Here is a 14,035-nt window from a genome sequence, read left to right on the forward strand (position 1 = left end):
CCAGGAGCAGGGTTGCCTTTCCTGCCACTGCACTGGAACACACATCTCTAAGTACTAACTAGATGTCAATATTAAGCGCTCTTTACTTCCTTATGCTTGTTATTGACGTCCAATTAGTACTTAGTGATGTGTGTTGGCCAGCCTGTACTTAGACACATGCACGTGCACACGCGCACACGCGCACACACACACACACGACTGTCCAGTCTCTAATCAGGGCTGTCAGATCAGTGTCAGACAGAAAAAAGAGAGAGAGTGGTTTAAAACATGGAAAGAGCAAGAGTTAAAAGGAGAGAGGGGCAGAATGACTCCGCATTTTCACTTGTCTTTTCTGTCGACCCCCCCCCACAACAAGCGTTCCTTTCAGCAACATCACAGCCAGTGGCCAGAAAGAGGACACACACACAGACGCTCTCTCTCTGTCCTGCTTCTCCCTCTCTCTCTCTCTGTCCTTCTGCATCTCCCTCTCTCTCTCTGTTCTTCTCCTTGTCTCTCTCTCTGTCCTTCTGCTTCTCCCTGTCTCTCTCTCTGTCCTTCTCCCTGTCTCTCTCTCTGTCCTTCTCCTTCTCACTGTGTCTCTCTCTCTGTCCTTCTCCCTGTCTCTCTCTCTGTCCTTCTGCTTCTCCCTGTCTCTCTCTCTGTGCTTCTCCTTCTCCCTCTCTCTCTCTGTCCTTCTCCTTCTCCCTGTCTCTCTCTCCCTGTCTCTCTCTCTGTCCTTCTCCCTGTCTCTCTCTCTGTCCTTCTGCTTCTCCCTGTCTCTCTCTCTGTGCTTCTCCTTCTCCCTGTCTCTCTCTCTGTCCTTCTGCTTCTCCCTGTCTCTCTCTCTCAGTGTTTCTCCTTCTCCCTGTCTCTCTCTCTGTCCTTCTGCTTCTCCCTGTCTTTCTCTCTGTCCTTCTCCTTCTCCCTGTCTCTCTCTCTGTCCTTCTCCTTCTCCCTGTCTCTCTCTCTGTACTTCTCCTTCTCCCTGTCTCTCACTCTGTTCTTCTGCTTCTCCCTCTCTCTCTCTCTGTCCTTCTCCTTCTCCCTGTCTCTCTCTCTGTCCTTCTCCTTGTCTCTCTCTCTGTCCTTCTGCTTCTCCCTGTCTCTCTCTCTGTGTTTCTCCTTCTCCCTGTCTCTCTCTCTGTCCTTCTACTTCTCACTGTCTCTCTCTCTGTACTTCTGCATCTCAATGTCTCTCTCTCTGTGTTTCTCCTTGTCTCTCTCTCTGTCCTTCTTCACCCTGTCTATCTCTGTGTTTCTCCTTCTCCCTGTCTCTCTCTCTGTCCTTCTGCTTCTCCCTGTCTCTCTCTCTGTCCTTCTGCTTCTCCCTGTCTCTCTCTGTCCTTCTGCTTCTCCCTGTATCCCTCTCTCCTTCTCACTCCTTCTCCCTGTCTCTCTCTGTCCTTCTCCTTCTCCCTGTCTCTCTCCTTCTCCCTGTCTCTCTCTGTACTTCTGCTGCTCCCTGTCTCGCTCTCTGTCCTTCTCCTTCTCCCTGTCCTTCTCCTCCCTGACTCTCTCTGTCCTTCTCCTCCCTGTCTCTCTCTGTCCTTCTCCTTCTCCCTGTCTCTCTCTGTCCTTCTCCTTGTCTCTCTCTGTCCTTCTCCTACTCCCTGTCTCTCTCCTTCTCCCCGTCTCTCTCTCTGTCCTTCTCCTCCCTGACTCTCTCTGTCCTTCTCCTCCCTGTCTCTCTCTGTCCTTCTCCCTGTCTCTTTCTCTCTGTCCTTCTCCTTCTCCCTGTCTCTCTCTCTCCTTCTCTCTCCATCAGATGACTAGCAGAAATGTGTTTAGGCTGTTATGTACCATAGCTCTCAGAATCCACAATAACAAAGCTACTTTTGTATCTACGACAGTAAATCTTTGTCTTTATCATTTCAAAAATATATATTTCTCTCCTCTATCTCTACTACTAATCATTTAGTTTTATCTTTGTATCTAATATTTCTTCCTTTCTTTCCCTTCCTTTGTTCTCAAATGGCCTTGATAAGCATGGGTTGTTTTTGAAGAGTTCCTCTGTGTGTGTGTGTGTGTGTGTGTGTTCGTCTCTGATAGTCACTTCTTCTTCTCCCTAAATGAGTTGATCTTGTGATGGGAAATGAGAACTTCCCTATTAGACTGTCTCCTGGGTGTGAACACACAAACACACACACACACACACACACAGACAAACAAACGGACACCCATCGCACTATGCAAAACAAACATGCTCTCTCACACATAATACACACACGAAGACAGACAGACAGACAGACAGACAGACAGACAGAGACACACACACACACACACACACACACACACAAAGACAAAGACAAACAGACACACACACACAGACAGGGCCTTGTTTCCTAGTATGTGCTATGTCTCGGCCCAGGGCCATGACAGTCCCTGTAAACACAATCCAGACCAAACAGGGAGAGCCAACACAGCACTTCAAATGCACTTAAAAAACACACATTTGCATGCATGCAAACACACTCACAAACACATATGGATTCACACGCGAGTATGTACACACACCACACACACATATCTGTGCATGTGCATAAACTCACACACACACATACGCATGCACACACACGTACACTTCTGAATAGCACACACTAGCACACACAAGCACACTTCTGAATAGCACACACACACACAAGCACACGTACACATGAACATGGCAGGACACGTGCTGTGTTTGTCAAACCAACACGATCAAATATTAATGTATGTGAAAAACAAGTAAAAACACAATCCAGGATCCAGTCAGAATCTCTTGGGAACATTACGTAAAACCACTGCATGAATATTCCAACACCAAAGAGTCTGCGTTTCTCTATAATAGTTAATAGTAATTACTTTTGGGTTACTCTGTAGATCTGCTGTGCTATTCAAACGCTGCGTAACACTTCATTTAATTAAAGGGTATGGAACCAGATCTGTAAAAAACACTCTCATTATCCATTGCAAAGTCACAGAGAAAACACGGATACTTTCTATATTATATACAGTTGAAGTCGGAAGTTTACATACACCTTAGCCAAATACATTTAAACTCAGTTTTTCACAATTCCTGACATGTAATCTTAGTAACCATTTCCTGTCTTAGGTCAGTTAGGATCACCACTTATATTAAGAATGTGAAATGTCAGAATAATAGTAGACAGAATGATTTATTTCAGCTTTTATTTCTTTCATCACATTCCCAGTGGGCCAGAAGTTTACATACACTCAATTAGTATTTGGTAGAATTGCCTTTAAATTGTTTAACTTGGGTCAAATGTTTAGGGGATCCTTCCACAAGCTTCCCACAATAAGTTGGGTGAAATTTGGCCCATTCCTCCTGACAGAGCTGGTGTAACTGAGTCAGGGTTGTAGGCCTCCTTGCTCGCACACGCTTTTTCAGTTCTGCACACACATTTTCTATAGGACTGAGGTCAGGGCTTTGTGATGGCCACTCCAATATCTTGACTTTGTTGTCCTTAAGCCATTTTGCCATAACTTTGGAAGTATGCTTAGGGTCATTGTCCATTTGGAAGACCCATTTCCGACCAAGCTTTAACTTCCTGACTGATGTCTTGAGATGTTGCTTCAATATATCCACATAATTTTCCTACCTCACGATGCCATCTATTTTGTGAAGTGCACCAGTCCCTCCTGCAGAAAAGCACCCCCACAAAATGATGCTGCTACCCCTGTGCTTCAAGGTTGGGATGGTGTTCTTCGGCTTGTAAGCCTCCCCCTTTTTCCTCCGAACATAACGATGGTCATTATGGCCAAACAGTTCTATTTTTGTTTCATCAGACCAGAGGACATTTCTCCAAATTGTACAATCTTTGTCCCCATGTGCAGTTGCAAACCGTAGTCTGGCTCTTTTATGGAGTTTTGGAGCAGTGACTTCTTCCTTGCTGAGCGGCCTTTCGGGTTATGTTGATATAGGACTAATTTTACTGTGGATATAGATACTTTTGAACCTGTTTCCTCCAGCATCTTTACAGGGTCCTTTTGCTGTTAATCGTGGTCCATGGTGTTTATACTTGTACTATTGTTTGTACAGATGAACGTGGTACCTTCAGGTGTTTGGAAATTGCTCCCAAGGCTGAACCAGACTTGTGGAGGTTTACAGTTTTTTTCTGAGATCTTGGCTGATTTCTTTAGATTTTCCCATGATGTCAAGCAAAGTGGCACTGAGTTTGAAGGTAGGCCTTGAAAGACATCCACAGGTACACCTCCAATTGACTCAAATGATGTCATTTAGCCTATCAGAAGCTTCTAAAGCCATTACATAATTTTCTGGAATTTTCCAAGCTGTTTAAAGCCACAGTCAACTTACTGTATGTAAACTTCTGACCCACTGGAATTTTGATACAGTGAAATAATCTGTCTGTAAACAATTGTTGGAAAAATGACTTGTGTCATGCACAAAGTAGATGTCCTAACCGACTTGCCAAAACTATAGTTTGTTAACAAGAAATTTGTGGAATGGTGGACAAACGAGTTTAAATGACTCCAACCTAAGTGTATGTAAACTTCCGACTTCAACTGTATTTTTTTTCCCCGTTTGGCTATTGTGCTGTATCTGCTTCAGCAACAAGGGTCCACCAATCAGCCTTTTTCTGTTAGATGTATGCAAATATAGAACTGGAAGATGATTTGCATTTTTCAAAAACAATATGCAAGTGTTATTCTTGAAACCAACTGTCAATATGATGAAGAAAACCATGGGCCTATAACGTAGTTGAGCAGTGCAAATGCAAAGTTTGGTAACAGAACGACGGCACAAACAGCAGAAACCGTCATTCTCTTACCAAACTTTGCACTTTGGTATAATGATTCCAACTTATAAAATGAATCACTCTATGCTTTATAGCTACCTATTTTTATTATGACACATCCGATATTATTGTCATGGCGATATGTAACTATAAAGTAATTGGTCTTGTGGAGTCGAGCTTGTACTTCATATTATCATTTTAAATAATACAATAAAGATTATCCGTGCATAGCAGAGTAATTCTGCTTGTCTAGTGTCATCCATCCTAACACACACACACACAAGTCCTTTCACATAAAACATGTCGGCGGTGTGTATTCTATCATTGCTATGCAGACGACACACAATTAATCTTCTCCTTTCCCCCTTCTGATAACCAGGCGGCGAATCGCATCTCTGCATGTCTGGCAGACATATCAGTGTGGATGACGGATCACCACCTCAAGCTGAACCTCGGCAAGACGGAGCTGCTCTTCCTCCCGGGGAAGGACTGCCCGTTCCATGATCTCGCCATCACGGTTGACAACTCCCTTGTGTCCTCCTCCCAGAGTGCTAAGAACCTTGGCGTGATCCTGGACAACACCCTGTCGTTCTCCACTAACATCAAGGCGGTGACCCGATCCTGTAGGTTCATGCTCTACAACATTCGCAGAGTACGACCCTGCCTCACACAGGAAGCGGCGCAGGTCCTAATCCAGGCACTTGTCATCTCCCGTCTGGATTACTGCAACTCGCTGTTGGCTGGGCTCCCTGCCTGTGCCATTAAACCCCTACAACTCATCCAGAACGCCGCAGCCCGTCTGGTGTTCAACCTTCCCAAGTTCTCTCACGTCACCCGCTCCTCCGCTCTCTCCACTGGCTTCCAGTTGAAGCTCGCATCCGCTACAAGACCATGGTGCTTGCCTACGGAGCTGTGAGGGGAACGGCACCTCCATACCTTCAGGCTCTGATCAGGCCCTACACCCAAACAAGGGCACTGCGTTCATCCACCTCTGGCCTGCTGGCCCCCCTACCTCTGAGGAAGCACGGTTCCCGCTCAGCCCAGTCCAAACTGTTCGCTGCTCTGGCATTCCCAATGGTGGAACAAGCTCCCTCACGACGCCAGGACAGCGGAGTCAATCACCACCTTCCGGAGACACCTGAAACCCCACCTCTTTAAGGAATACCTGGGATAGGATAAAGTAATCCTTCTAACCCCCCCCCTTAAAAGATCTAGATGCACTATTGTAAAGTGGTTGTTACACTGGATATCATAAGGTGAATGCACCAATTTGTAAGTCGCTCTGGATAAGAGCGTCTGCTAAATGACTTAAATGTAAATGTATTCACATTTCATATTAGGATATCCTATGATATTCAATACCATAATGAGTTTGGATGTAAAGACATGGGGAATAGGGTCAAACGTAGTGCACTACTGTATTCAGAGAATAGGCTGCCATTTGGGATGCAGCCTTTGTTCATTTCTCACACTTTCTGGCATAGTTCTTAGAGTACTAATGCTGCTTTTAAACAGATCAGGGCATATTCAGACATGGTGACATGCCCTCTTCAACACACACACACACACACACACACACACACACAGAGACAGAGAGAGAGAGAGAGACAGAGACACAGAAAGAGAGATATTTACACACTATAACTGGGATGATAATGCAAAAATGATCGACACTGACCATACCGATCATTAATCCCAGGCATTTTGTTGATATCATTCATTATGATAAGTAATCTACGCTAGAGAAATGTTAAGTTTGAAAAGAAATACGTTTGTAATATGGGTGATTGTTAGTGGGACATTTGATGGCTACAACCATCAGACTAGTAGTAGAAGTTCTAAAGATGATTAAGAAAAACTGTGGTGCACATTAATGTTATATTTATTCATTTTATTTTTTATTGAACCTTTATTTAACTAGGCAAATCAGTTAAGAACACAATCTTATTACCATGACTGCTTACCAAAAGGCAAACGGCCTCCTGTGGGGATTGGGGCTGGGATTGAAAATAAAGGGCAAAACACACACACGACAAGAGAGACACCACAACACTACATAAAGAGAGACACCACCACACTACATAAAGAGAGACACCACCACACTACATAAAAAGAGACACCACCACACTACATAAAGAGAGACACCACAACACTACATAAAGAGAGAAACCACAACACTACATAAAGAGAGACACCACCACACTACATAAAGAGAGACACCACCACACTACATAAAGAGAGACACCACCACACTACATAAAGAGAGACACCACCACACTACATGAAGAGAGACACCACCACACTACATAAAGAGAGAAACCACAACACTACATAAAGAGAGACACCACCACACTACATAAGAGAGACACCACCACACTACATAAAGAGAGACACCACCACACTACATAAAGAGAGACACCACCACACTACATAAAGAGAGACACCACCACACTACATAAAGAGAGACACCACCACACTACATAAAGAGAGACACCACCACACTACATAAAGAGAGACACCACCACACTACATAAAGAGAGACACCACCACACTACATAAAGAGAGACACCACCACACTACATAAAGAGAGACACCACAACACACACTACATAAGAGAGACACCACCACACTACATAAAGAGAGACACCACCACACGACATAAAGAGAGACACCACCACACTACATAAAGAGAGACACCACCACACTACATAAAGAGAGACACCACAACACTACATAAAGAGAGACACCACAACACTACATAAAGAGAGACACCACCACACTACATAAAGAGAGACACCACCACACTACATAAAGAGAGACACCACCACACTACATAAAGAGAGACACCACCACACTACATAAAGAGAGACACCACCACACTACATAAAGAGAGACACCACCACACTACATAAAGAGAGACACCACCACACTACATAAAGAGAGACACCACCACACTACATAAAGAGAGACACCACCACACTACATAAAGAGAGACACCACCACACTACATAAAGAGAGACACCACCACACTACATAAAGAGAGACACCACAACACTACATAAAGAGACACCACCACACGACATAAAGAGAGACACCACCACACTACATAAAGAGAGACACCACCACACTACATAAAGAGAGACACCACAACACTACATAAAGAGAGACACCACAACACTACATAAAGAGAGACACCACCACACTACATAAAGAGAGACACCACCACACTACATAAAGAGAGACACCACCACACTACATAAAGAGAGACACCACCACACTACATAAAGAGAGACACCACCACACTACATAAAGAGAGACACCACCACACTACATAAAGAGAGACACCACCTCACTACATAAAGAGACACCACCACACTACATAAAGAGAGACACCACCACACTACATATAGAGAGACACCACAACACTACATAAAGAGAGACACCACAACACTACATAAAGAGAGACACCACAACACTACATAAAGAGAGACACCACAACACTACATAAAGAGACACACCACAACACTACATAAAGAGAAACACCACAACACTACATAAAGAGAGACACCACCACACTACATAAAGAGACACCACCACACTACATAAAGAGAGACACCACCACACTACATAAAGAGAGACACCACCACACTACATAAAGAGAGACACCACCACACTACATAAAGAGAGACACCACCACACTACATAAAGAGAGACACCACCACACTACATAAAGAGAGAAACCACCACACTACATAAAGAGAGAAACCACAACACTACATAAAGAGAGAAACCACAACACTACATAAAGAGAGAAACCACAACACTACATAAAGAGAGACACCACAACACTACATAAAGAGAGACACCACCTCACTACATAAAGAGAGACACCACCACACTACATAAAGAGAGACACCGCCACACTACATAAAGAGAGACACCGCCACACTACATAAAGAGAGACACCGCCACACTACATAAAGGGAGACACCGCCACACTACATAAAGAGAGACACCACAACACTACATAAAGAGAGACACCACAACACTACATAAAGAGAGACACCACCACACTACATAAAGAGAGACACCACCACACTACATAAAGAGAGACACCACCACACTACATAAAGAGAGACACCACCACACTACATAAAGGGAGACACCACCACACTACATAAAGAGAGACACCACCACACTACATAAAGAGAGACACCACCACACTACATAAAGAGAGACACCACCACACTACATAAAGAGAGACACCACCACACTACATAAAGGGAGACACCACCACACTACATAAAGAGAGACACCACAACACTACATAAAGGGAGACACCACAACACTACATAAAGAGAGACACCACCACACTACATAAAGAGAGACACCACCACACTACATAAAGAGAGACACCACCACACTACATAAAGAGAGACACCACAACACTACATAAAGAGAGAAACCACAACACTACATAAAGAGAGACACCACCACACTACATAAAGAGAGACACCACCACACTACATAAAGAGAGACACCACCACACTACATAAAGAGAGACACCACCACACTACATAAAGGGAGACACCACCACACTACATAAAGAGAGACACCACCACACTGCATAAAGAGAGACACCACCACACTGCATAAAGAGAGACACCACCACACTACATAAAGAGAGACACCACCACACTACATAAAGGGAGACACCACAACACTACATAAAGAGAGACACCACAACACTACATAAAGAGAGACACCACAACACTACATAAAGAGAGACACCACAACACTACATAAAGAGAGACACCACCACACTACATAAAGAGAGACACCACCACACTACATAAAGAGAGACACCACCACACTACATAAAGAGAGACACCACCACACTACATAAAGGGAGACACCACAACACTACATAAAGAGAGACACCACCACACTACATAAAGAGAGACACCACCACACTACATAAAGAGAGACACCACCACACTACATAAAGAGAGACACCACCACACTACATATAGAGAGACAACACAACACTACATAAAGAGAGACACCACCACACTACATAAAGAGAGACACCACCACACTACATAAAGAGAGACACCACCACACTACATAAAGAGAGACACAACAACACTACTTAAAGAGAGACACCACCACACTCCATAAAGAGAGACACCACCACACTCCATAAAGAGAGACACCACCACACTCCATAAAGAGAGACACCACCACACTACATAAATAGAGACACCACCACACTACATAAATAGAGACACCACCACACTACATAAAGAGAGACACCACCACACTACATAAAGAGAGACACCACAACACTACATAAAGAGAGACACCACCACACTACATAAAGAGAGACACCACAACACTACATAAAGAGAGACACCACCACACTACATAAAGAGAGACACCACCACACTACATAAAGAGAGACACCACCACACTACATAAAGAGAGACACCACCACACTACATAAAGGGAGACACCACAACACTACATAAAGAGAGACACCACAACACTACATAAAGAGAGACACCACAACACTACATAAAGAGAGACACCACAACACTACATAAAGAGAGACACCACCACACTACATAAAGAGAGACACCACCACACTACATAAAGAGAGACACCACCACACTACATAAAGAGAGACACCACCACACTACATAAAGAGAGACACCACCACCACTACATATAGAGAGACAACACAACACTACATAAAGAGAGACACCACCACACTACATAAAGAGAGACACCACCACACTACATAAAGAGAGACACAACAACACTACTTAAAGAGAGACACCACCACACTCCATAAAGAGAGACACCACCACACTCCATAAAGAGAGACACCACCACACTCCATAAAGAGAGACACCACCACACTACATAAATAGAGACACCACCACACTACATAAATAGAGACACCACCACACTACATAAAGAGAGACACCACCACACTACATAAAGAGAGACACCACAACACTACATAAAGAGAGACACCACCACACTACATAAAGAGAGACACCACAACACTACATAAAGAGAGACACCACCACACTACATAAAGAGAGACACCACCACACTACATAAAGAGAGACACCACCACACTACATAAAGAGAGACACCACCACACTACATAAAGAGAGACACCACCAACACTACATAAAGAGAGACACCACACACACTACATAAAGAGAGACACCACCACACTACATAAAGAGAGACACCACCACACTACATAAAGAGAGACACCACCACACTACATAAAGAGAGACACCACCACACTACATAAAGAGAGACACCACCACACTACATAAAGAGAGAAACCACCACACTACATAAAGAGAGACACCCCCACACTACATAAAGAGAGACACCACCACACTACATAAAGAGAGACACCACAACACTACATAAAGAGAGAAACCACAACACGACATAAAGAGAGACACCACAACACGACATAAAGAGAGACACCACCACACTACATAAAGAGAGACACCACCACACTACATAAAGAGAGACACCACCACAATACATAAAGAGAGACACCACCACACTACATAAAGAGAGACACCACCACACTACATAAAGAGAGAAACCACAACACTACATAAAGAGAGACACCACAACACTACATAAAGAGAGACACCACCACACTACATAAAGAGAGACACCACCACACTACATAAAGAGAGACACCACCACACTACATAAAGAGAGACACCACCACACTACATAAAGAGACACCACAACACTACATAAAGAGAGACACCACCACACTACATAAAGAGAGACACCACCACACTACATAAAGAGAGACACCACAACACTACATAAAGAGACACCATCACACTACATAAAGAGAGACACCACCACACTACATAAAGAGAGACACCACCTCACTACATAAAGAGACACCACCACACTACATAAAGAGAGACACCACCACACTACATAAAGAGAGACACCACAACACTACATAAAGAGAGACACCACAACACTACATAAAGAGAGACACCACCACACTACATAAAGAGAGACACCACCACACTCCATAAAGAGAGACACCACCACACTACATAAAGAGAGACACCACCACACTACATAAAGAGAGACACCACCACACTACATAAAGAGAGACACCACCACACTACATAAAGAGAGACACCACAACACTACATAAAGAGAGACACCACCACACTACATAAAGAGAGACACCACCACACTACATAAAGAGAGACACCACCACACTACATAAAGAGAGACACCACAACACTACATAAAGAGAGACACCACAACACTACATAAAGAGAGACACCACAACACTACTTAAAGAGAGACACCACCACACTACATAAAGAGAGACACCACAACACTACATAAAGAGAGACACCACAACACTACATAAAGAGACACCACAACACTACATAAAGAGAGACACCACAACACTACATAAAGAGAGACACCACCACACTACATAAAGAGAGACACCACCACACTCCATAAAGAGAGACACCACCACACTCCATAAAGAGAGACACCACCACACTACATAAAGAGAGACACCACCACACTACATAAAGGGAGACACCACCACACTACATAAAGAGAGACACCACCACACTACATAAAGAGAGACACCACCTCACTACATAAAGAGACACCACCACACTACATAAAGAGAGACACCACCACACTACATAAAGAGAGACACCACAACACTACATAAAGAGAGACACCACCACACTACATAAAGAGAGACACCACCACACTACATAAAGAGAGACACCACCACACTACATAAAGAGAGACACCACCACACTACATAAAGAGAGACACCACCACACTACATAAAGAGAGACACCACCACACTACATAAAGAGAGAAACCACAACACTACATAAAGAGAGACACCACAACACTACATAAAGAGAGACACCACCACACTACATAAAGAGAGACACCACCACACTACATAAAGAGAGACACCACCACACTACATAAAGAGAGACACCACCACACTACATAAAGAGACACCACCACACTACATAAAGAGAGACACCACCACACTACATAAAGAGAGACACCACCACACTACATAAAGAGAGACACCACAACACTACATAAAGAGACACCATCACACTACATAAAGAGAGACACCACCACACTACATAAAGAGAGACACCACCTCACTACATAAAGAGACACCACCACACTACATAAAGAGAGACACCACCACACTACATAAAGAGAGACACCACAACACTACATAAAGAGAGACACCACAACACTACATAAAGAGAGACACCACCACACTCCATAAAGAGAGACACCACCACACTCCATAAAGAGAGACACCACCACACTCCATAAAGAGAGACACCACCACACTACATAAAGAGAGACACCACCACACTACATAAAGAGAGACACCACCACACTACATAAAGAGAGACACCACAACACTACATAAAGAGAGACACCACAACACTACATAAAGAGAGACACCACCACACTACAAAGAGAGACACCACCACACTACATAAAGAGAGACACCACCACACTACATAAAGAGAGACACCACAACACTACATAAAGAGAGACACCACAACACTACTTAAAGAGAGACACCACCACACTACATAAAGAGAGACACCACAACACTACATAAAGAGAGACACCACAACACTACATAAAGAGACACCACAACACTACATAAAGAGAGACACCACAACACTACATAAAGAGAGACACCACCACACTACATAAAGAGAGACACCACCACACTCCATAAAGAGAGACACCACCACACTCCATAAAGAGAGACACCACCACACTACATAAAGAGAGACACCACCACACTACATAAAGGGAGACACCACCACACTACATAAAGAGAGACACCACCACACTACATAAAGAGAGACACCACCTCACTACATAAAGAGACACCACCACACTACATAAAGAGAGACACCACCACACTACATAAAGAGAGACACCACAACACTACATAAAGAGAGACACCACCACACTACATAAAGAGAGACACCACCACACTACATAAAGAGAGACACCACCACACTACATAAATAGAGACACCACCACACTACATAAAGAGAGACACCACCACACTACATAAATAGAGACACCACCACACTACATAAAGAGAGACACCACCACAATACATAAAGAGAGACACCACAACACTACATAAAGAGAGACACCACCACACTACATAAAGAGAGACACCA

The sequence above is a fragment of the Salmo trutta genome, chromosome 5, assembly GCF_901001165.1.
Source record: "Salmo trutta chromosome 5, fSalTru1.1, whole genome shotgun sequence".
NCBI classification, from domain to species: Eukaryota; Metazoa; Chordata; class Actinopteri; order Salmoniformes; family Salmonidae; genus Salmo; species Salmo trutta.